The 23,188-nt window shown below is 35.1% G+C and overlaps 1 long non-coding RNA gene across 1 annotated transcript; it reads left to right on the top strand.

Moving 5' to 3' along the window:
* Positions 1–12,358: 12,358 nt before the first annotated feature.
* LOC134245794 (uncharacterized) lies at positions 12,359–15,826 on the top strand. The gene is made up of 3 exons (XR_009987522.1): positions 12,359–12,493; positions 13,000–13,257; positions 15,682–15,826. It is a non-coding gene; the product is annotated as an uncharacterized LOC134245794 (long non-coding RNA).
* Positions 15,827–23,188: the final 7,362 nt, after the last annotated feature.

The following is a 23,188-nucleotide window of genomic DNA, read 5'->3' as shown; positions in this document are numbered from 1 at the left end:
AATTACCTGTGAAAGAGGAGGGGATGGGGGGCATTACATTATTTATATCATTGATCATTACATCCCAACCAATTAGACCCTGAAAGCAGGGGACTGACCACAAATGACTTCATAATATTTGCTATCCCTTACCAAAATACTCACCTTCTGGAATTATTGCCGCAATATTGCAGTGCTCAACATTCTGGCAATACATTGCAGCAATATTGCGGCAATATCGTTTTTTGTATGTAAATTAGATTTGCGGCAATATTGCCAGAAAAGTGTTGCGGCAATATTGTAGCAACATTCTGGCAGTATATTGCAGCAATATTGCGGCAATATCGTTTTTTCATATGTAAATTAGATTTGTGGCAATATTGCCAGAAAGGTGTTGCGGCAATGTTGCTGCAGAGCAATTGCAGTACATGTATCCTTTCAGGTTTTGCTGCAGCAGTATTGGGGCAACACTGCAATACTACCTAAATAAATTGGTATTTAATAGAAAAAATTATCTATCAGTCTAACAATTAACAAATTGTGCTGAGGAACATAAAAATCAATAGCATATTAAGCTACAGAGTCAGTAAGAAATAGCTACTTAACCTTAATTATGCTATTCTTTGAAAAGATAGAAAAATTTTGTTGAAAAAAGATGTGTTTTTGAAACAAGCGGCAACAAAGTTTGAAAAACCATTTTTAGCATATAGGTCAAAGTCACAAGGTCATTGATCTTGGTGTCATTTGAAAGAACTTAATTAGTGGAATATGCATCCTAAATATGAAGTCTCTACCTCTTATGGTTCAAAAATTATGGTGGAGGTTTAAAAAGGCTGTTTTTAGCATAGAGATCACAGTAGAGGTCACAAGGTCATTGACCTTGGTGTCATTTGAAAGAGCATAATTAGTGGAGAATGCATACCAAATATAAGGTTGCCATCTTTCATGGTTCAAAAGTTATGTTGAAGGTTCAAAAAATCTATTTTAAGTATATGGGTCACAGCCAAGGTTCTTGTCAAAGACCTTGGTGTCATTTTAAAGACCTAAATTAGTTGAGTATGCATACTAAATATAAAGTCTCTATTTCTCATGGTTTTTAAATTATGGCGAATATTCAATTAAACTATTTTTAGCATATAGGTCACAGTCAAGGTCACAAGGTCGTTGACCTTGGTGTCATTTGAAAGGACTTAATAAGTGGAGTATGCATACCAAATATGAAGTCTCTATCTCTCATTGGTTCAAAAGTTATCACTTATGGCGAAGGTTACAAACAGACAGGACAAAAACAATATGCGCCCACAATCTATCAATCCAGGCACATAAAAAAATGTGTATATAAAAAATATTAATATGCCACTGTGAAAATGTCCAGCAACACTGCATCATTTTTCAAATAACCTTAATTAGCTGCCATCACATATTCCCCAATGCCATTTAATCAGTATAATATATAATATATGGCTTGTTTGTAATTTCCAACATATATGTAGAATCATTATTTTCTTGCAGGTATTCAAATTTATGCAATAAATTAATTATATATGTTCATGCATTTAATTGATAACATTGCATTCATCTTTTCCTGTAACAATGGTATGATATATATCAGACATACAAGTATACTAGTAATATACATGCATCACAAGCACTAATTGAAATACATATAACTTTTCTTATTTTATCTCCATAGAATCATTCATCTAAAAAAGAATATGGTTTTGACTTACCAAGTTTGATATATATACCATGAAAACAGAGTTAGACATACTAGGGGTATATTAAACTCACCAGAAAAATTACAGAATAGGTTTGACACGTTACATGGATATGTTACCTTTGACTGTCAACACAGCAAAAAAACTAAAATTTCAGTATTCAGAAAAGGAGGATGCATTAATTTTTCATGGATTTATAACAATGAAATTTTGGAAATTGTCGACTCTTTTACTGACCTAAGATTGTGTTATATTGGTAAATTCAATGTTACGAAGAAGGAATTAGCCGAACAAGGTCAAATAGCACTATTTGGTTTAAACCGTAATATTTGAAAAATTGAATTCAACATTGAAAACCTGTTTCAACTCTTTGATACACATGTTGGAAGTGTTTTTTCAATGGAAGTGAAATCTGGGGTTTAATAAATATATGGATATTGAAAGACCACATTTCCCCTTTTGTAAAATTACCCTTGCATGTAAGGTGTTAAGCACAACGTATGCAATTATATGATTTATAGAGAATTGGGGTGATGTCCTCTGATTAAATAAAGGAAACTTAAAATTATGAAATTCTGGTGTAAGTTACCAAAAACAGAATTCTGCATTTTATTAAAATTATTCCTAATAATAACTGCGATATGATGCAGAGAATGGATTGAGAATTGGGCGTGACATGTAAAACTTGAACTATTTAGATTGGGTCTGGGAGAAAACAGCATTGGATATGAAACATCAAGCAATTAATTTTGCTCATTTTATGCATGTGTAATATACTGTAAATGTATTACATTTGGCATGTACGACATTTGGCAGAATACTAGTATTCAATTTTCAACAACGAAGTTAGCATAGATTTGATTTAGCGCTGTCTGAATGTGGTAGTTGTAAATCTATGATATACATCTGTACAAGACATTTAGCGATGTACTTGAATTAACGGACTCTGCTTTCCGCCAAAATCGCTAAATAGAATATACCACTAAATGTAATACGTTTACAGTATATATAAATAGAATCCTAGATATAAAACCTCCAAGAGTGCACTGCATTTGAGTATAATTCATCAAAATGCTTTTAAAACAAATACATTATTCAATCTGACTTCTGCAAAATGCAACCCAATTTTACAAAACCTTTTCAGAATTATTTCCCTTATTAGACATAGAATGTGAAATGTACCATATGGCAAGAGCAGAAAGAATAGATTTTGTGATTTTTATGACACTCATCAAATAAAAGACAAATTTCATTTCATTATTCAATGTCATACATATTCAAATTTAAGGAAAAAAATACATAAATGAATACTTTTACAAATCCCAAAGTATTATTCAAATTAATCAAATTGTTGGATACAAACCACATATCTGCTTTGGTTGGTTTAGGGAAATATATCAATCAATTTGCTGTAATTTTACCTAACAAAGATCATCAGTTTGAGATAATTTCTATCTGTTTAATATTTTCAGATGTTTGTACATTAAAATAGCATTGCTATATATAGTATCATTACTTGGAATTATGAATTGTACTGCTTTATTCAATATCACATTAGTACTGTATAGTACGTTATGAGTGGAACTGTGGGATTGATCAAGATACTCTAGAACAAGGCTTTCACCACTCCACCCCCAATTGAACGTAAGCTCTTTGAGATCGAGTTGCATCTTTTTGTAATATATGTTGTTATATGCTATTTTTGTAAACTGATGGGCTGTATTGCCTGAAGTTATATTCCGAATAAACTTATATTGCTCTACAAGCAATGAACTGGCTAAAAACTAATGCCTGCATGACCATGAAGCTTGATTTCTTCTTCTTACTTTCAAGTTGGTTTTTCATATGATTCCTCAGGAACTTTTCTTTTTAAACTTTGGAGCTCTACAATGGTTGTATTCTTACTCTTTGGATCATGATCTAAATAAATAGATTCTATACATTATATGAAAATGATCAGACTGAACCCCACCCCTTATATATTATACTATAATTATATATGTATATCATAGTTATGTTTACTATACATACACTTGAACTAAAATTATTAATGAATAAAATAATAGACATAAAAACTTCTATACATTCATTTTACTTTGTTAAGAACTATACATATCATTAAATAAAGCACTTCATATTCTCATTACAGATGTGCCCATCTGTTGTGAGAAGAAATGGCCTATATATTGGTAAACTTTCTCCTTTTGTATGGTCTAAAAGCTATATATAGTTTCAATGAATTAAAATCTGCATAAAAAAGACTCTCCTAAATATAAATGTCATTTCTGAAACTGGTTTTAAACAGGAAGAACTTTCAATGAATTAATAAAATTCTTTATTTAATACTTATCTTATTAGGCAGGGGGTTTGACATTTTATTTGAACATACCTATAGAAGGGTTAAAGATCAAAAGAAGTCCTGCATGTTTTTAAAACAGAGGGTATCATAACAAATGGTTGTCCAAGTGACCATAAGATGACTGATCTAAAAAGAAACACATTTCTGCAGTTTAGAGGTTCTAGCTATATTTAAATTTGTGACAGAATTTAGATAAATGACACTTAGCAATGAGTTTTATAAGTCTATTTTTTTTCAATTTTGCAAGTTCCACAACTGGAGAAATTAATTCCTTAAATCATATCAGACACTTTCAGATACTGCACACAAAACCAGACTAAACAGTGCATGATAAAAAATTTAAAAAGTAATTTTTAAAGACTTAGTCTAATAGTTTGTAGATAAATCATAAACAAAACTCAATCCATCCTAGTCAATTTTTCCAGTCATTTGCATGTAAATTCAGTTAACAGCATACTTTTAGTGAGACAATTAAGACATAAAACAAATTTTTGTTTCCTTCAATCAAAAAGTTTTGTATTGAAAATAACCATACCATGACAAAATTATACAAAATAGATCAAATCGTGACGGAGGTCTATCAGTTTAATCTATAATGTCAGGATAGATCCACAAAACTGAAGAAATCCCTGAACATGTCAGAAGCCTTCACATGAAGAAAACCCTATAACCAAACAGTTACAACAAATCTCCCTCTTCAGAGGACAAAATCAGTGAGTAGTATGTCCCAGCTATGATTTAAATTTGGTAAATATGAAATAAAGTCTGCACCTCATCCATAATGATGAAAATAAAAGTTAATACCGGGGGGTAGGTTAATTTAAGACATGGATTGAAAGACACTTACTAGAATGATGTTAATTTCAGTAAATAAATCTAGGTCTCAGAAAATCCTGAACAAGCAAGGTTTGTGCCTGTTATATACGTAAAATGTCCACAAACCATGGTAAATAAATTTCCTTAATTAGAAATATTTTATTACAGCAATTAAGCTTCATTCTATGGCCTTGAATTAATCACAATGCATGTTTTAATTTTGAAATATTTCTTTTGGTATACCTTTATAACCTACCAGGCCTATTTTATAAATAAATCTCACTGGTACTGAATGGACTGCGCAATTACAACTGACTACATGTATAGTTATAGGTGAATATGATTTAATATGAATTAAGAGTTTTTTTCCTTTAAAAATCCCCTTTTTTAAAATCATTTTTCTTTACTTATATTGGAAAAATCTCCCAAATGTGCTGTAACCTTCGAGAACTGATCTTGGGTCAAACATTTTGTCATATGACATGCAAATATAAGGTCATGAACAACAACATAATAATTAAAAGTTTAAAAACTCTTCCAATCAAACATTTTGTAATTCTGCCCTGATCAGAATATCAATATCTCACTCTGGCTTGCTAGACTTATTCATTTACGACCTTAGTCTTAGACCTAATTTGGTTAATTAAGTTTGAATTAATTCTTTCCAATCAAGGATTCAAACATGATGTTCAATGATGCTTTGACATTAATTGTTACAGACAAACAACCATGACAGAACCAACATATATCTTACTGTCATGGCAGCAGAATTAACTTTAAAAAACAGATAAGAATTAATTGGAAGTCTTAAATAATAAAAGTATATTGTTCTCTTTAACCTTCCCTGAAAATTAACATACAAGCTGTAATTAGTGCTACTTTTTTTGTATTTCTGTGAATTAAATCAACATGACATCCAATGATTCACTTTTTTTTGGTAATATGATGGGGGCCATTGCCTATTAAAACCTTTGGATGTTCTAATACATGCCCGTCTCTACACTAAGACCATTGAGCCAGAAACAAATACAAGCAACTATAATACTACACAAAGCTTTCCCATTGATTAATTCTTCTGCACTCAATCCTGCATCTGATTAAACTCAGGAGCCACCACTAATGCTACAAAATTACAAATAAAGACCACATTCTAGAAGAGCTGTCAAAGCTGCAAAATCAATATCAACTGGTCAAGCCACCTTCACAATTTTTTTCAGCTGCCTATAGATAGCAGAAAACACTTGACTCCAAAACTGGCATAAGTTTCAAGTTTTTGTTTAAGACAGAGACTTCCAGGTTGGGGTCTTTGAATACAAATGAACATACAGAAACATACAGAAATAAACTAACAAAATAACAATATATATATATATGAATATGATATACTGTTTTTGATGCTGACTTTATAGATTAAGAAATAAAACAAATATTAAATTCATTTTTTGTCCTCCGCTTGAAAAGTGGGGGATATTAATTTGGGTCTGTCCGTCCGTCTTTCTGTCTGTCTGTAATGCTTTCGTTTCCACACGATATCTCGAGAACCCTTTGAGCTTTCGCAATGAAATTTTGCATAACAACTCCCTATGGACTAAAAAAGAACTCGATTAATTTTGAGGTCAAAAGGTGAAAGGTCAAGGTCATGAATTCGCAAATTTTGTCTGTTATAACACTCTCATTTCTGCGCAATATCTCAAGAACCCTTTGAGCTTTTGCAATGAAATTTTACATAACAACTCCCAGTGGCCTATGGAAGACCCGTATTGATTTTGAGGTCAAAAGGTCAAAGTTCAAGGTCGTAAATTTATACATTCTTTCTGTGTATAACACTATCTTTTCCAGGCAATATTTCAAGAGGATTTTGGTCTTTTGCAATGTAATTTTATATACCAAGCTCCTTAGAACCTCTCTCACCCCCCTCAAAGTGTCCCGCCCCGTTTGTTTTATTAGTATTTATTGTATTACATGTCGCTATATTTAGCACCGGGGCATGAGGAGTATTATTACGTATAAAACAGGTTCTCGGCGGACTTTATATTCTTATTACATCTATTAGAACTGTTTAATAAAGGTTAAATTAGACACCATGCATTGTTTCAAATTTTGACAATATCGAACGTGAATATATACATGTATATGAATACATATTTGCATATAATTCTCGCAAATGTAAAGAGGTTCCGTGGCGTAGTGGTATGTCTCTCGCTTCATCTGTGAGAGGTTCCGCGTTCGAATCCAGGACGATCCATTTTCTTTTTTACCGAAATACTTTTTTTTACTAAATGATATATATAGTATTCAGCATGTGAAATGAAAAATTTATGAGGTCTGGCTTGTACAAACTCATAAAATCATTATTACAGTGTGATAAGTATTTCATGTAAAAAGAATCTTCCATACACATAATAAAGAATAAGCAATCAAATCTTTATATCTATATTGGCATAGTATTTTATTTGCTTCAGTATACATGTATCCATTTAATAATTCTACAGATTCAGTCAGGGGGATCTGACCCCCTTCCCTTCCCACGCATGGTTTACTTTTTCCCTAAGCGGGGAACACAAATTCTCTGAATTAGCTTGTTTCATATTATATTAAAATCAAATTTATCATTATTACAGTGTGATAAATATTTCATGTAAAAAGAATCTTCCATACACATAATAAAGAATAAGCAATCAAATCTTTATATCTATATTGGCATAGTATTTTATTTGCTTCAGTATACATGTATCCATTTAATAATTCTACAGATTCAGTCAGGGGGATCTGACCCCCTTCCCTTCCCACGCATGGTTTACTTTTTCCTTAAGCGGGGGACACAAATTCTCTGAATTAGCTTGTTTCATATTATATTAAAATCAAATTTATCCAATATCACGAATGCCTCCGAGTCTTCGTCACAATAAACGCAACAAAAATAATTGACTTATTTGTTCTATTTTAGAGTTTGTTGAATAGTTTTATAAACTTTCAATATACTGAAAGGAAAAAGAAGCGCAGGGTAAATTTTGAGGTGAATTAAATTTATTTTTATTTTTTTATTTTTTCAGTATTCCACTCTAACTTTTAAAATCATCTTTAAAGAAAATATAACCAAAAACCCATTTGATTTTGTCTTATAATTCATGAGTTATTGAAATTAACTCATATGACGATACCCCCCAAAAGTGAAAATCGTAAACTCTCATTATCCTCAATGTCTCCCCTATCGCATCTGTAACAGCCTTAATTCTCCTTTGCATGAAATTCATCAGAATGTTTATCTTTCAAACCCTGTGTATATTGGGCATGGGTAACCACGCCAAAAAATTAGTCAAACATTGCGCGCATGCGAAAGTTAGAGGAACACAACATAAAGTTTACCTACTCAAAAGCCAAAATTACGCGATAGGTTTCTTTCAGTTTTGGGGTGAATAAAATGATTATGAAAGTCTACTGTATTAACAGTATTAACGAGGCCCGATCTACTTCATCTGCGCATAAGTTTTAATGCAGCGTCGACTCAGGCACGTCACAATACCCTTGTCTGCCGTCACATATTAAAATGACGTCAAATTGCGCTAAAATGTTTCGCTGATCTAGCTTACCTGGTAGCTCTATAGACTATGCATTGAAAGCTGGCATTTCTATTTTTCTTTTTTAAATATTTAAATTAATAAACAACTTTGGAACCTAATTAATTTTGAGGGATCAGTTTTTTGGTACAGATTCATTAATTTTATCCTGTTTTATTTCAATTTGGGAGTTTAAAAAAACAAACACTGCAACTAAAAGTAAACGATTTTAGTCTTTCTCTTTAAACATGTTGTAGTGTTTATACACACTCTTTTAATGCGGACTTAAATATGCATGGATTATCTTCAGTTTTAAAAAATAAAATAAGTCTATAAATCATTTAAATTGAACCCCCGAAATATTTTATTTTTCTATATATTACATGATATTAGTAAAAATCGCATTTTTGTCGCCTTTACCCCTCCCCTCCTCTAACCCTTTTTGTCACACAAAACAACGTCGCGTGTTAAGAGAAAAATAGAACATGGCGAGAAAATTATTTCATAATGTAAGAATTATTTATTTTTAAGAAACTTATACAGTATTGCAATTGTTTGTTGGTGTTATGTAAGCCCATTGCGACCTATAAAATACGTAGTTAGACAGAATAAATCCAAATTTTGTGTTCTGACATGCCCCCTTTTCACTGCAATAAAGGCTACCTCCAATTTTCTTTTCATTTTTTATAAGAAGAATGAAAATTGCATGATATATGTGAAAAACAAAGAATTTCATCATGTATCTTTTTTTAATTTGTAAATTTCTTTGTTTATTGAACAGTTTTAGTATGTAATTGTGTATATAAACATGAAAAATGGTCCATATCTTGACAGTGCCCCCATTTCACTACAATAAAGGCAAGGTAACAAAATTTCATTTTAATTTTTCTAAGCATTAAACATACAAGTATATTTCCAGGAATTAAAATTTTTTATCATTCCGTTTTTGTAATTTTCAACTAAATTGGGCCTCGTTAAGAGCGATTTTTGAGGTAGTAAGGTGGCAATTAAACAGGTGGCAGGTCGAATAACCCAATCTTAACCTGAGTGTGTTTCGCCAACGTCATCATCACGGTTGGTCGCGAACCATTCCAGGCCCTCTCTGACAACAGGTAACACACTCTATGGGGGAATATTTACAAACAAGAGGCCCAGGGGCCACATCGCTCACCTGAGCAATTGGCTAGGAAAAAGCACATATCAGATCAGAACTGAAAGTTTACTGAAGGGGGGAGGGGGCTTGAATTTTAACCCCCCAGGGGGTCATGATTTGAGCAAACTAGAATCTACACTACCTGAGGATGATTCCCTATAAATATCACTAAGCATGGCTTTGAAGTACTTGATATTAAAAGGTTTCCCTATATATTCCTATGTAAAAGATTTATCGGCCATTTGGCCCCACCCTACCCCCTGGGGTCATGATAACAAACTTGAATCTACACTACCTGGGGATGATTCCACATGAGTTTCATCTTTCCTGGCCCAGTGGTTCTTGAGAAGAAGATTTTTCCTATATATTCCTATGTAAAACTTTGATCGGCCATTTTGGCCCTACCCTACCCCTGGGGGTCATGATTTGAACAAACTTGAATCTACACTACCTAAGGATGATTCCACATGAGTTTCATCTTTCCTGGCATAGTGGTTCTTGAGAAGAAGATTTTTAAAGATTTTTCCTATATATTCCTATGTAAAACTTTGATCGGCCATTTTGGCCCCACCCTACCCCTGGGGGTCATGATTTGTACAAACTTGAATCTTAACTACCTGAGGATGATTCCACATGAGTTTCATCTTTCCTGGCCCTGTGGTTCTTGAGAAGAAGATTTTCACAGATTTTTCCTATATATTCCTATGTAAAACTTTGATCGGCCATTTTGGCCCCACCCTACCCCCGGGGGTCATGATTTGAACAAATTTGAATCTACACTACCTGAGGATGATTCCACATGAGTTTTATCTTTCCTAGCCCAGTGGTTCTTGAGAAGAAGATTTTTTAAAAATACCATTAATTTTTTTCTAATTCATAGTTATCTCCCCTTGGAAAAGGGTGTGGCCCTTCATTTGAACAAACCTGAATTCCCTTCACCTAAGGATACTTTATGGGAAGTTTGGTTGAAATTGGCCCAGTGGTTCTTGAGAAGAAGAGGAAAATGTGAAAAGTTTACAACAACAACGACGACAACAAGGACAACGACAGACAACAGACAAATTGTGATCAGAAAAGCTCACTTGAGCCTTTGGCTCAGGTGAGCTAAAAACTGCTCAGTAACCCCTTGTCCTCACTAAGGCATTTCGAAAACCAAGCCCCATTGAACTTCCGTAAACTGTACCAAGATTGCAAGAAATTTATATTGTCCTTAAATATTGAAAAACAATATGTATACTTCAGGTTATCAAATGGTATAACAAGATTTGTTGACAAACTCGTCGTCATCAATTTGCACCTGTTTTGGGCTTTTTAACGTTTTCCCTACATGACGTCATATATTTTACGGTTGGGTAATTCTGAACACTGATTTTGGTGCATAGTAACTAACATTCTCATCTCAGAAATTTTCGATCTGGCGGTCAAAAAAATTTTGAATATTATGCTATCCTGTGTTTCTTTTTCCTTTCAGTATATATGCATCAAAACCACAGGCACATGTTTTGTATACGGGGAACCCCTTCTTATTTGTACCACAAAAACTAAGATGCCCTGAATAAGAAACAAGTGCCTGTGATCAAAAAAAAAAAAAACAAGCTAATTCAGAGAATTCGTGTCCCCCACTTAGGGAAAAAGTCGGATCCCCCTGACTGAATTTGTAGAACTATGTGTATAGAAGATTCTTTTTATATGGAATATTTATCAACTGTAATGATGATTTTATAACCTCTTAAATTTTTCATTTCACATGCTGAATACTATCTGTAACGTTTCTGGGTATAGTTGTGGTTTTTGAATACTTTGTATTCTTTTACCACTCTATGGTTTACCCCGTTACAGAAATTATATGTGGGTCTCTTATTTCTGAAATTTACCCAATAATAAGAAAAGATGGTCAATTTTCTATAAATTTATTAAAAATCAAGAAAATCAGTTAAAACACCTAAAAAGTCAGGAATTTACTAATATATGGCCAAAATCAACAGAAAGTGGCAAAAACTGCGGAAAATGGGTGTTTTTCTCACAAAATGGGTGTTTACCCATAAAATGGTGAGTTTACCCAGGAAAAGCATGGGGACCCAAAACACTGGGTATGAAGAGGCATCAGGCCTACCCAAAGTAATGGTACAAAATGTACCTATGGGTAGAGTACCAGTCTGATGGGCACTGAAGGCACCATGCCTGGTTGAGCAGCGCAAGCACTACTGGCGTTTGTCTCTCGGATCGTTTATTATATACTTTTTGGTTGATAGGTGCGAAATACTCCACGCGCGAATAACGTGCGGTGCCGCCATTATTCGCGCGACATTTGTCAACAACTTTGCACCAAGTAAACAAGGATCTAAAAAGTATTACATACTAGGGATGGGTATCGCCAAAAATTTCGTATCGCGATATATCACGATTTTTTCCCACAATATCACGATAATATCATGATATTTTTACAAGCAGTTTTTACAATGATTTTATATGAAAAGTCATTATTTTTCTAAAAAATATGCTAGAAAAACAAAATTTTACGTTCTTGAAATTTTTATGTATATGAAATCAATTATGTTTGGACGGTAAGATGCCGTTCTTTTCACTTTTTACAACATTTTTTATACTTTCTGCAATTGTAATTTGAAAGATTGAACAAATAAATGAATAATTTCTGAACTTTATAATATGTACCGAAAAACCGGTATTTAGGTCTCCGTATCACGATACGTATCACGCAACAAAAAATCGCGATATACCGGTATACCGATAAAATCGCACATCCCTATTACATACGCTGGAAAAGGATGAATTATTGGTTGGGAATTACTTTGGAGATGATGCCAAGTGTATTTTGAGTTACATGAGTCGAATAACAATGCCAGGTGGCCATTTGTTATTACGATATGGCTGATCAATGGAGGAAATTCGGGTTTGTACTATACAACCAAACAATATTTGTCTAATAAACATATACAATGAATTATAAAGCATACATTAATAATATACGATAATTGGTGATATTTCCATGATATCTACAAATAAAAGGACGACATATACATTTAGTATTCAGGGCATAAATTGGGGTGATCCAATCTTATGGGTTGTTTTGGGGTAAGGGGTAAATCTGTAACTCAGCCCCCCTTCCATGAAAACATTCGTCCCGAATGTTGGATCGTTTTATCATAACTCATTTTGGTGACTAGTTTTCATGGGAATATCGCCATGTAATTAAAACATAGTCAATGAGTAACATTTGCAATAACATAATCATGGGCCACAAGAATACATTTACAAATATCGTTATATATCAATAAATACAATCAACAAGTTACAATTATAGGCATGAATAACAATAATATGAATAACAGTTTGTCGATTATCAATACATAACTTTTACCAAAATATTTTATAAAACAATGTCTTCATTTATCACAGTTCATCTTCACATCCTGGATCCACTGGAATAGAAAAGTCACGACCGGGACGCATCACAAATCTCCAAAAGACAATTGTTCTGATTTCACAAATATTCACATTTTCTATACAGCTAACACAGTTACATAATATATTTCTTTGAGATGTCCACAAAGTCCAGCACACGTCTACTTATTTCAAATTCAGCGTCATCGGAAAATGGTCAGGATCCATATCCGGAATTACATCACTCGACCTGGAAGGATTCCTCAAACTAAGGTATGAACCAGGGATGGCTCGCTTAGTGTAGGGTACAGCATAGATGATTTTTCTACATCACTCTGTCCTTGAGAGGGTATAGCGCCTAGCACACTATTGGAGACATCAGTATTTAGGATATTCAATAATCCTTCATGGTTAGGGTAGGACAAGTCCGGGGAACCGGTTAGGGCTCTTTTGAGTTTGTCATAAGCTACATGACAATTTTCATTCAAATGAAACTTTTGTTTTGATTCATTTGCAATTTCTTTGGGTAGTTTCTCAATATTAGAACATGGCAAGTGGTCTAGAAATTGGGGTTTGAGCTCTGGGCTAGGAGCATCAAGAGTTCGGGTATTGTTTAGGTCTTCCCATTTATCTAGTACTTTGTCAACACATTTGACTGTGGCATTTTTGGTATTTTCATAAAAATTGCTACTTTCATCTTTGAAATTCATGTGACAAACTGTGACTTCTCTGTCTACAGTTTCAGGGGTTTGGGGAATCATCAATTCATTTTTCTCAACAAAACTTGGGATAGGTTCTATTATTTCAACCTCATCCTTATTCAAAGGTTTATCTACCTTCTCAGAAGCAATATATTCACAATGGGGAGGATTTCCAATATCCTTGGCAAGACTTATCTTGCCACAAGACACAACTTTTACACAAGATGTACTAAAGCAGGGAATGTCTAGACCCTGTACCTTTAGTTTCATCTGTTTTACAAAAAGTTCACATGAATTCTTGGTCATAAAATCTAATCCCAATATGCATGGGTTTTGTATATCAGCCACAAGTACTTTATGGGTAACTTGAACATTTTCAAGTGATATTTTGATTAAGCATTCTCCCTTAACTGGGATTGCATCACCACTTGCAGATGTAAGTTTGATAGATACTGGGGTAATTTGGGGCTTTTCCTCAGCATCTATATTTTCAAAGAATTGGGTACTGACAATAGTCATACTAGCACCCGTATCTACTAGTATATTTGTCTCTTTATTTCCAATTTTTCCAATTACATAAATTACATCATCTCCCCCGTTTATATCTCTCACTAAAATTTCTTTGGGGGTAGGTGTATTACAACCAGAGATTCCTTTATCAGATTTCTCATCTGTTTTATTTTCAATATTGGGTTTGGGTTTTAGTGAGAGTGGTTGAGCCATATTTAATGGCAAGTGTTGGGGCCTGCCCCTTGAACCTGTCGACTTCCGACCCCCGAATTCGACTCTGGGTAGTTTCCCTGTCCTTGAGGTTCGAAAGGATTTTGTTTTGAGTTTTTGGGGTAATTGTTCCCATTGTTTGAATTTCCTTGGTAGGATGGACCCTGGGGTCTTGGTTCATAATTTGTGGGTTCATGCCCTTCGTATTCAGGTCTGACTGGGTTTTCATAAGAGCCCATATTGTAATAATTTTCGTAGGGGGTTTGCCCAAAATTATGGGTCGGCCTTGGACCATTTCTTATAAGGGCTCTGATTTCTTGGGTAAGGGATTGTATGTCATCCCGCAAGTTTTGATTATCTTGCTTTAATGATGAAATAGGGTCAGTGTCACGAATGACATTGACAGTTTTATTTCTCTGGGCATCTGCCAATCTATAAGTTTCTAATCGAATGGCCAAAATTTCTGCTTCATTTATGTCTTTTGGTTTAGCTTCCCTCAACCTTAGTCGCATATCTGGTTCTGGTAGGGCATCAATAAATTGATCAAGTGCCAGAATGCTTATAATGGTTGGGTCAGCTGTTGGGTATGCTTGACGGGTCAATTTTTTAATAGATTGGGCCAATTCAGGTAAGGATTCATTTGTACCCCTAGTTTTGGTCTTGAGTTGGGCACGGTACATTTCAGATCTCTCAATGGAGCCATATCTCCTGTTTAGGGTTTTTACAAGGGAGTTAAAATCTCTTCTCTGATTTTCATTTAATTCGCTCAGTAGGGCACGGGCACCACCTGTAAGGCTATTGGCAAGGTACAGAGATTTTGTTTTATAATCCCACCCATGCAAGTCAACTAAAATTTCAAATTGGGCGAGGTACTCGTCAAAGTCCTCTGAGCCATCAAATGCTTGGGGTTTTATTGTTACATGGGTTTTGGGTGTACATGGGTAAGGCATTCTGTTTTCATTCCTGTTTATTTCAGGTAATGGGGAATAATGGGTACCCGACATTGTACCGGGGTTATATTCCCTTTGCCCATTAACGGGGTTTGAATGACTGCGGGGAGGAAAATTGTCATAAGAATTCACTGGGTGAATGGGTCTGGGTATAAAATTTGGAAAGTGATGGTTGTCTCCCCTATCTGGAATAGGGCTCTTAATTTCTTTTTCCAAATTATCAACATGCTCTCTCAACCTTTGGTACTCATTTGTCATTCCCAACAATTGTTGGTTTACATTTTGCATGATAGACATGATAGCATCTAATTGCTTTTCATTCACAGGTTGGGCAATATCTGATGCCTTTGATGGAGAAGGAGGATTGGAAACGGGTGTGGCCACCCTATCATTCTCCAAGTTGTTGGGTGAAGATGAACGGGACTTAAAAGTTACTTCAAGACTTTCTTCTAATTCCATCTTGTACAAAAATGTTCAAAAAAAAATGTATTGAGTCAATAAAATTTTACCTAAGTAAAAAGAAATGATTTTTATCTATTTCTTCATTATGGGTAAACAAAAATAAGATAAGAGAAATCCCACTTCTGACACCAGTTGTAACGTTTCTGGGTATAGTTGTGGTTTTTGAATACTTTGTATTCTTTTACCACTCTATGGTTTACCCCGTTACAGAAATTATATGTGGGTCTCTTATTTCTGAAATTTACCCAATAATAAGAAAAGATGGTCAATTTTCTATAAATTTATTAAAAATCAAGAAAATCAGTTAAAACACCTAAAAAGTCAGGAATTTACTAATATATGGCCAAAATCAACAGAAAGTGGCAAAAACTGCGGAAAATGGGTGTTTTTCTCACAAAATGGGTGTTTACCCATAAAATGGTGAGTTTACCCAGGAAAAGCATGGGGACCCAAAACACTGGGTATGAAGAGGCATCAGGCCTACCCAAAGTAATGGTACAAAATGTACCTATGGGTAGAGTACCAGTCTGATGGGCACTGAAGGCACCATGCCTGGTTGAGCAGCGCAAGCACTACTGGCGTTTGTCTCTCGGATCGTTTATTATATACTTTTTGGTTGATAGGTGCGAAATACTCCACGCGCGAATAACGTGCGGTGCCGCCATTATTCGCGCGACATTTGTCAACAACTTTGCACCAAGTAAACAAGGATCTAAAAAGTATTACAAACGCTGGAAAAGGATGAATTATTGGTTGGGAATTACTTTGGAGATGATGCCAAGTGTATTTTGAGTTACATGAGTCGAATAACAATGCCAGGTGGCCATTTGTTATTACGATATGGCTGATCAATGGAGGAAATTCGGGTTTGTACTATACAACCAAACAATATTTGTCTAATAAACATATACAATGAATTATAAAGCATACATTAATAATATACGATAATTGGTGATATTTCCATGATATCTACAAATAAAAGGACGACATATACATTTAGTATTCAGGGCATAAATTGGGGTGATCCAATCTTATGGGTTGTTTTGGGGTAAGGGGTAAATCTGTAACTTATCATTTAGTAAAAAAAAAAAAAGAAAAGTATTTTAAAAAAAAAACTAGAACTGTCCAAACGGGACAAAATACCCCCCGCTGGGTTTTTCAGAAGTAAGTTTTTCAATAATAAAGAAATGTATCAAAAACAAATTATGAAATTTTTATTCCAGTGACCTTGAACTTCCCCAAATAACCTTGGGTCAAGGTCATGACACACCCTTGGGTCATGGGCAATCTTTCAGTGAAATGAGAACCTACCAAGTTTATCCATAAGAAAGATATGGACTGGACACAAATTATGAAATTTTTCTTCCAGTGACCTTGAACTTCCCCAAATGACCTTGGGTCAAGGTCATGACACACCCTTGGGTCATGGGCAATCTTTGTGTGAAATGAGAACCTACCAAGTTTATGCATAAGAAAGATATGGACCAGCCACGAATTATGAAATTTTTCTACCAGTGACCTTGAACTTCCCCAAATGACCTTTGGTCAAGGTCATGACACACCCTTGGGTCATGGGCAATCTTTGTGTGAAATGAGAACCTACCAAGTTTATGCATGAGAAAGATATGGACTGAACACAAATTATGAAATTTTTCTACCAGTGACCTTGAACTTCCCCGAATGACCTTGGGTCAAGGTCATGACACACCCTTGGGTCATGGGCAATCTTTGTGTGAAATGAGAACCTACCAAGTTTATCCATAAAAAAAATATGGACCGGACAGGGAATATAAAAATTTTCTTCCAGTGACCTTGAACATTCCCAAATGACCTTGGGTGAAGGTCATGACACACCCTTGGGTTATAGGCAATCTTTGTGTGAAATGAGAACCTACCAAGTTTATCTATAAAAGATATGTATCAAACATGATTTATGAAAATTTTCTTCCAGTGACCTTGAACTTTCCCAAATGACCTTGGTTCAAGGTCATGACACACCCTTGGGTCATGGGCAATCTTTGTGTGAAATGAGAACCTACCAAGTTTATCCATATGAAAGATATGGACCGGACACGAATTATGAAATTTTTCTTCCAGTGACCTTGAACTTTCCCAAATGACCTTGGGTCAAGGTCATGACACACCCTTAGGTCATGAGCAATCTTATTGTGGAGTAGTAGATTCTAATGTCCCTCTGTAAGAAAGATATGGACCGGACACGAATGCACAGACAGACGGACGGACGGACGGACGGACAGCTGGACAGACGGACAGACAGACAGACGGACAGACGGACAAGGTGATTCCTATATACCCCCCCCAAACTTCGTTTGCGGGGGGTATAAAAAGGATTGACCGAGATTCGATCCCAGGACCTCTCACATGTGAAGCGAGAGACATACCAATAGACCACGAAATCGCTTTACGTTGAGTCAAGTATATGCAGAACTAAAGTCACATACAAGTATATATTCATGTTTGGTATTCTCAAAATTTTACACAATCCATGGTGTTTGATTTATTTAGCCTTTATTAAACAGTTTTAATAGATGTAATAAGAACACAAAGTCCGCCGAGAACCTGTTTTATATGCAATAACTCTCCTCATGCCCCTGTGCTAAAAGTAGCGACATGTAATACTATAAATACTAATAAAAAAAACGTGGCGGGGCACTTTGAGAGGGGTGAGAGAGGTCTTAGGGAGTTTTGGTATAAAATTACATTGCATTAGCTCAAAATCTTCTTGAAATATCACCCGGAAATGATAGTGTTACACACAGACAGAATGTATAAATTTACGACCTTGAACTTTGACCTTTTGACCTCAAAATCATTAGGGGTCTTCATTAGGCCACAGGGAGTTCATTGCAATAGCTCAAATGGTTCTAGAGATATCGTGTGGAAACGAAAGTGTTATAACAGACAGAATTTGCTTATTTATGACCTTGACCTTTGACCTTTTGACCTCAAAATCAATAGGGGTCTTCTTTAGTCCATAGGGAGTTGCTATGCTAAATTTCATTGCAAAAGCTTAAAGGGTTCTCGAGATATCGTGTGGAAATGAAAGCGTTACAGACAGACAGAAAGACGGACGGACGGACAGACAAACCCAAATTAGTATCCCCCACTTTTCAAGCGGGGGACAATTAAGCAACATATTTGATTAAAACTGACAATATCTTATTTGACCTGTCAAATCGTTTTTTTAAAATCCTTTAAACAAGACCAATTTTTCTCTAGCACATGTTTCCTATAACAATTTTTTTTTCCGAAATAGACTGCATTTATTTTCATTATGAAAATAAATTAATTAATATAAATAAAGCTGCTAAAGATACATAAAATCCAGTTCATGCATGCAGTAAAGTGACAAGATGATATAATAATTAAATTAATGCACTGGTCATTATTAATGGATGCAAGAAATATTTTTGCATCAACTGTCATATGTGTCAAATCTAAAGCATTAATTCTTAACTAAAACCATGGACTTAATATTTATGCCCCATTTTTGCTGACTTTAAGGGCTGGTTCACCACATTTTAAGGCTTGCCTTTTATAAGCCTAATATAATTCTTATACTTATACACTCACTGTCATGTACTTTTTTGTAGGTTGTATGACTCCAAAGGACTCGCAAGATAATAAACAACACTTCACTAAATACCATGTATTTTTTAGCTATAAACAGTGTATTCAGTCATTAAAATAGATGGATGATTTAATACTTTGATTCCTTTGAATTGACCAGTGCATTCACACTTCTAAAAACATAGGTAATCAGAGATTACAGAGCTCACCTCAACGAATGTTGTCTTTAAGTAAGGCAAAGTCACACAATTAACCAACAAGAGGCCCATGGGCCACATCGCTCACCTGAGCACTGTGGCTAAGAAAAAGTAGATTAATACTTTAAATCCAAAAGTAGTCCAATGACCAATCATGGCTTTGCTATTCTTGATAAGATGATTTTTAAAGAATTTTCCTATATATGCCTATGTAAAACTTTGATTGGCCATTGTAGCCCCGCCCTACCACCAGGGGTCATGATTTGAACAAACTTGAATCTTCACTACCTGAAGATGCTTCCATACAAATTTGATCAATTATGGCTTTGTTACTCTTGAGAAGAAGATTTTTTAAAGATTTTTCCTATATATTTCTATGTAAAACTTTGGTCGGCCATTGTGGCCCCGCCCTACCCCCGAGGGTCATGATTTGAACAAATTTGAATCTTCACTACCTGAAGATGCTTCCATACAAATTTGATCAATTATGGCTTTGTTACTCTTGAGAAGAAGATTTTTAAAGATTTTTCCTATATATTTCTATGTAAAACTGTGGTCGGCCATTTTGGACCCGCCCTACCCCCGGGAGTCATGATTTGAACAAACTTGAATCTACACTACCTGAGGATGCTTCCATATAAATATGATCAATTATGGCTTTGTTATTCTTGAGAAGAAGATTTTTAAAGAATTTTCCTACATATTTCTATGTAAAACTTTGGTCGGCAATTGTGGCCCCGCCCTACCCCCGAGGGTCATGATTTGTACAAATTTGAATCTTATCTACCTGATGATGCTTCCATATAAATATGATCAATTATGGCTTTGTTATTCTTGAGAAGAAGATTTTTAAAGATTTTTCCTACATATTTCTATGTAAAATTTTGGTCGGCCATTGTGGCCCCGCCCTACCCCCGGGGGTCATAATTTGAACAAAAGTGAATCTACACTACCTAAAGATGCTTCCATATAGATATGATGAATTATGGCTTTGTAACTCTTGAGAAGAAGATTTTTTAAGAATTTTCCTACATATTTCTATGTAAAACTTTGGTCGGCCATTGTGGCCCCGCCCTACCCCCGGGGGTCATAATTTGAACAAAAGTGAATCTACACTACCTGAGGATGCTTCCATATAAATATGATCAATTATGGCTTTGTTATTCTTGAAAAGAAGATTTTTAAAGAATTTTCCTATACATTTCTATGTAAAACTTTGGTCGGCCATTGTGGCCCCGCCCTACCTCGGGGGGTCATGATTTGAACAAACTTGAATCTACACTACCTGAGGATCTTTCCCCATAAGTTTCATCTTTCCTGGCACAGTGGTTCTTGAGAAGAAGATTTTTAAAACATACCACCAAATTTTCATTAATTCCCAATTATCTCCCCTTGAATGAGGGCAAGGCCCTTCATTTGAAGAAACCTGAATCCCCTTCACCCAAGGATACTTTGTCGCAAGTTTGGTTGAAATTGGCCCAGTGGTTCTTGAGATGAAAATGTAAAAAGTTTACAACAACGACAACAACGACGACGACAACGCCGACAATGACGACGACAGACAACGGACAAATTGTGATCAGAAAAGCTCACTTGAGCCTTTGGCTCAGGTGAGCTAACAAAAAGTATACATTCCAAAAATGAAAAATTTAAGCAATTTTGATCTGATACTTTGAAATAGACCTACATAAAAAATTTAAACTAGTTCTTCTTCATGAAAATATAATGAAAATCCAGCATCTGAAGCAAATTTGAGAGTTTTCATCTCTTAATGCAGCATTTGTGCAAGTTTGGTTTATACAATGTTATATAAGCCTTATAGTTTTTGGAAATAGACCTGAAACCATAACTTTTACCTTGTCTATTATCTGAAAAATGTATGTCGAATTCAGCATCCGAAGCAAGTCCATTAGTGTGCATCCTTAGATGTATCATCCATGCAAGTTTGCTCATTATAGGGCTCATAGTTAATTGGAAATGAAACATGCATCAAAAACTAACATTTTCATTCATCCACAAAAAGTAGGTCAGATTCAGCATCCGAAGCAAGCCTGGTAGTATGCATCCTTAGATGTATCATCTATGCAAGATTGGTCATTAAAGAACTTATATTTCCTTGGAAATGAAACCTGCACCAAAAACTTTTACCTGTTCACTCAACCGGAAAATGCAGGTCAGATTCAGCATCCGAAGGAAGTCTGGTAGTGTGCATCCTTAGATGTAATATCCATGCAAGTTTGGTCAACATAGGGCTTAAAGTTACTTGCAAATGAAACCTGCACCAAAAACATTAACCTGTTAGCTCAACTGGAAAATGTAGGTCAGATTCAGCATCGTAGCAAGCCCGGTAGTATGCATTCTTAGATGTATCATCCATGCAAGTTTGGTCAACATAGGGCTTATAGTTACTTGAAAATGAAACCTGCACCAAAACCTTTAACCTGTTCACTCAACCGGAAAATGTAGGTCAGATTCAGCATCCGAAGCAAGCCCGGTAGTATGCATCCTTAGATGTATCATCCATGCAAGTTTGGTCAACATAGGGCTTATAGTTACTTGAAAATAAAACCTGCACCAAAAACTTTAACCTGTTCACTCAACCGGAAAATGTAGGTCAGATTCAGCATCCGAAGCAAGCCCGGTAGTATGCATCCTTAGATGTATCATCCATGCAAGTTTGGTCAACATAGGGCTTATAGTTACTTGGAAATGGAACCTGCACCAAAAACTGCACCAAAAATGTTAACCTGCTCCAAAAACATTAACCTGGTCATTCCTTTGCTGAAATTGCAGCATCTGAAACTCTGTTTGGTACAATGAAACACACTAGAACCATATTCCATGCATGTCTAATCAATATTATAGGACTCAGAAGTAATTAAAAAGAAAACTGCTCCAAAAAACTTAACCTTAACCTGGGACGCCGACGCCGAGGGTATCACATAAGCTCCCCCCAACTTCGTTGAGGTGAGCTAAAAATGGAAGTTTAAACAGAGGCATATGTAGATACATTCATTATCTAATTGGAAAATACATGTACTTTGTTTTAACTTCAATCCACCCATGTGGTTGGTTTGATTGATTGAATGTTGTTTAAGTCCTATTTGAGAATTTTTCACTTTACTCTGCACTGAGGGCCAATTGAGCAGTGAGGGTTCTTTATCATGCCAATGCCTACCATGACATAGAGCCTCAGTTTTTAAGGTCTCATCTGAAAGACCAGCGACTTTCACTTCCAAGTGCAGAGTGCTAGTGGCCAAGGAACAGTTGCTACCTTTTTTTTTTTTGACAGTTCAGTCACAGCTGTGATTTGAACACAGAACCTTCTGATCATGGAATGCTCAACCAACTGACCTATGGTTTGATAAAAGTCAGATTGACACTAGGGCAAATGGTTTTCATTGGTTGAAAAGAGAAAGTAACACAAGTCTTCTATTAATTAAGAAATAGAGCAGTGCTCTCTTTGTAAGTCAGACTTGTATTTAGCTCGAAAAAAAAAAAAAAACATTAAAGATGTATATACACATGGTAGGCCAGAATTATTACTGAAGTTTCATGCCTTAATAAAGCAAGCCTTAAGGAC

Source organism: Saccostrea cucullata, unplaced genomic scaffold (assembly GCF_032062105.1).
Source record: "Saccostrea cucullata isolate Sc308-1 unplaced genomic scaffold, CSIRO_AGI_Scuc_v1 ctg2507, whole genome shotgun sequence".
NCBI classification, from domain to species: domain Eukaryota; kingdom Metazoa; phylum Mollusca; class Bivalvia; order Ostreida; family Ostreidae; genus Saccostrea; species Saccostrea cuccullata.
Note: the sequence above shows the minus strand (reverse complement) of the source record. Positions and strands in the feature narration are given on the sequence as shown.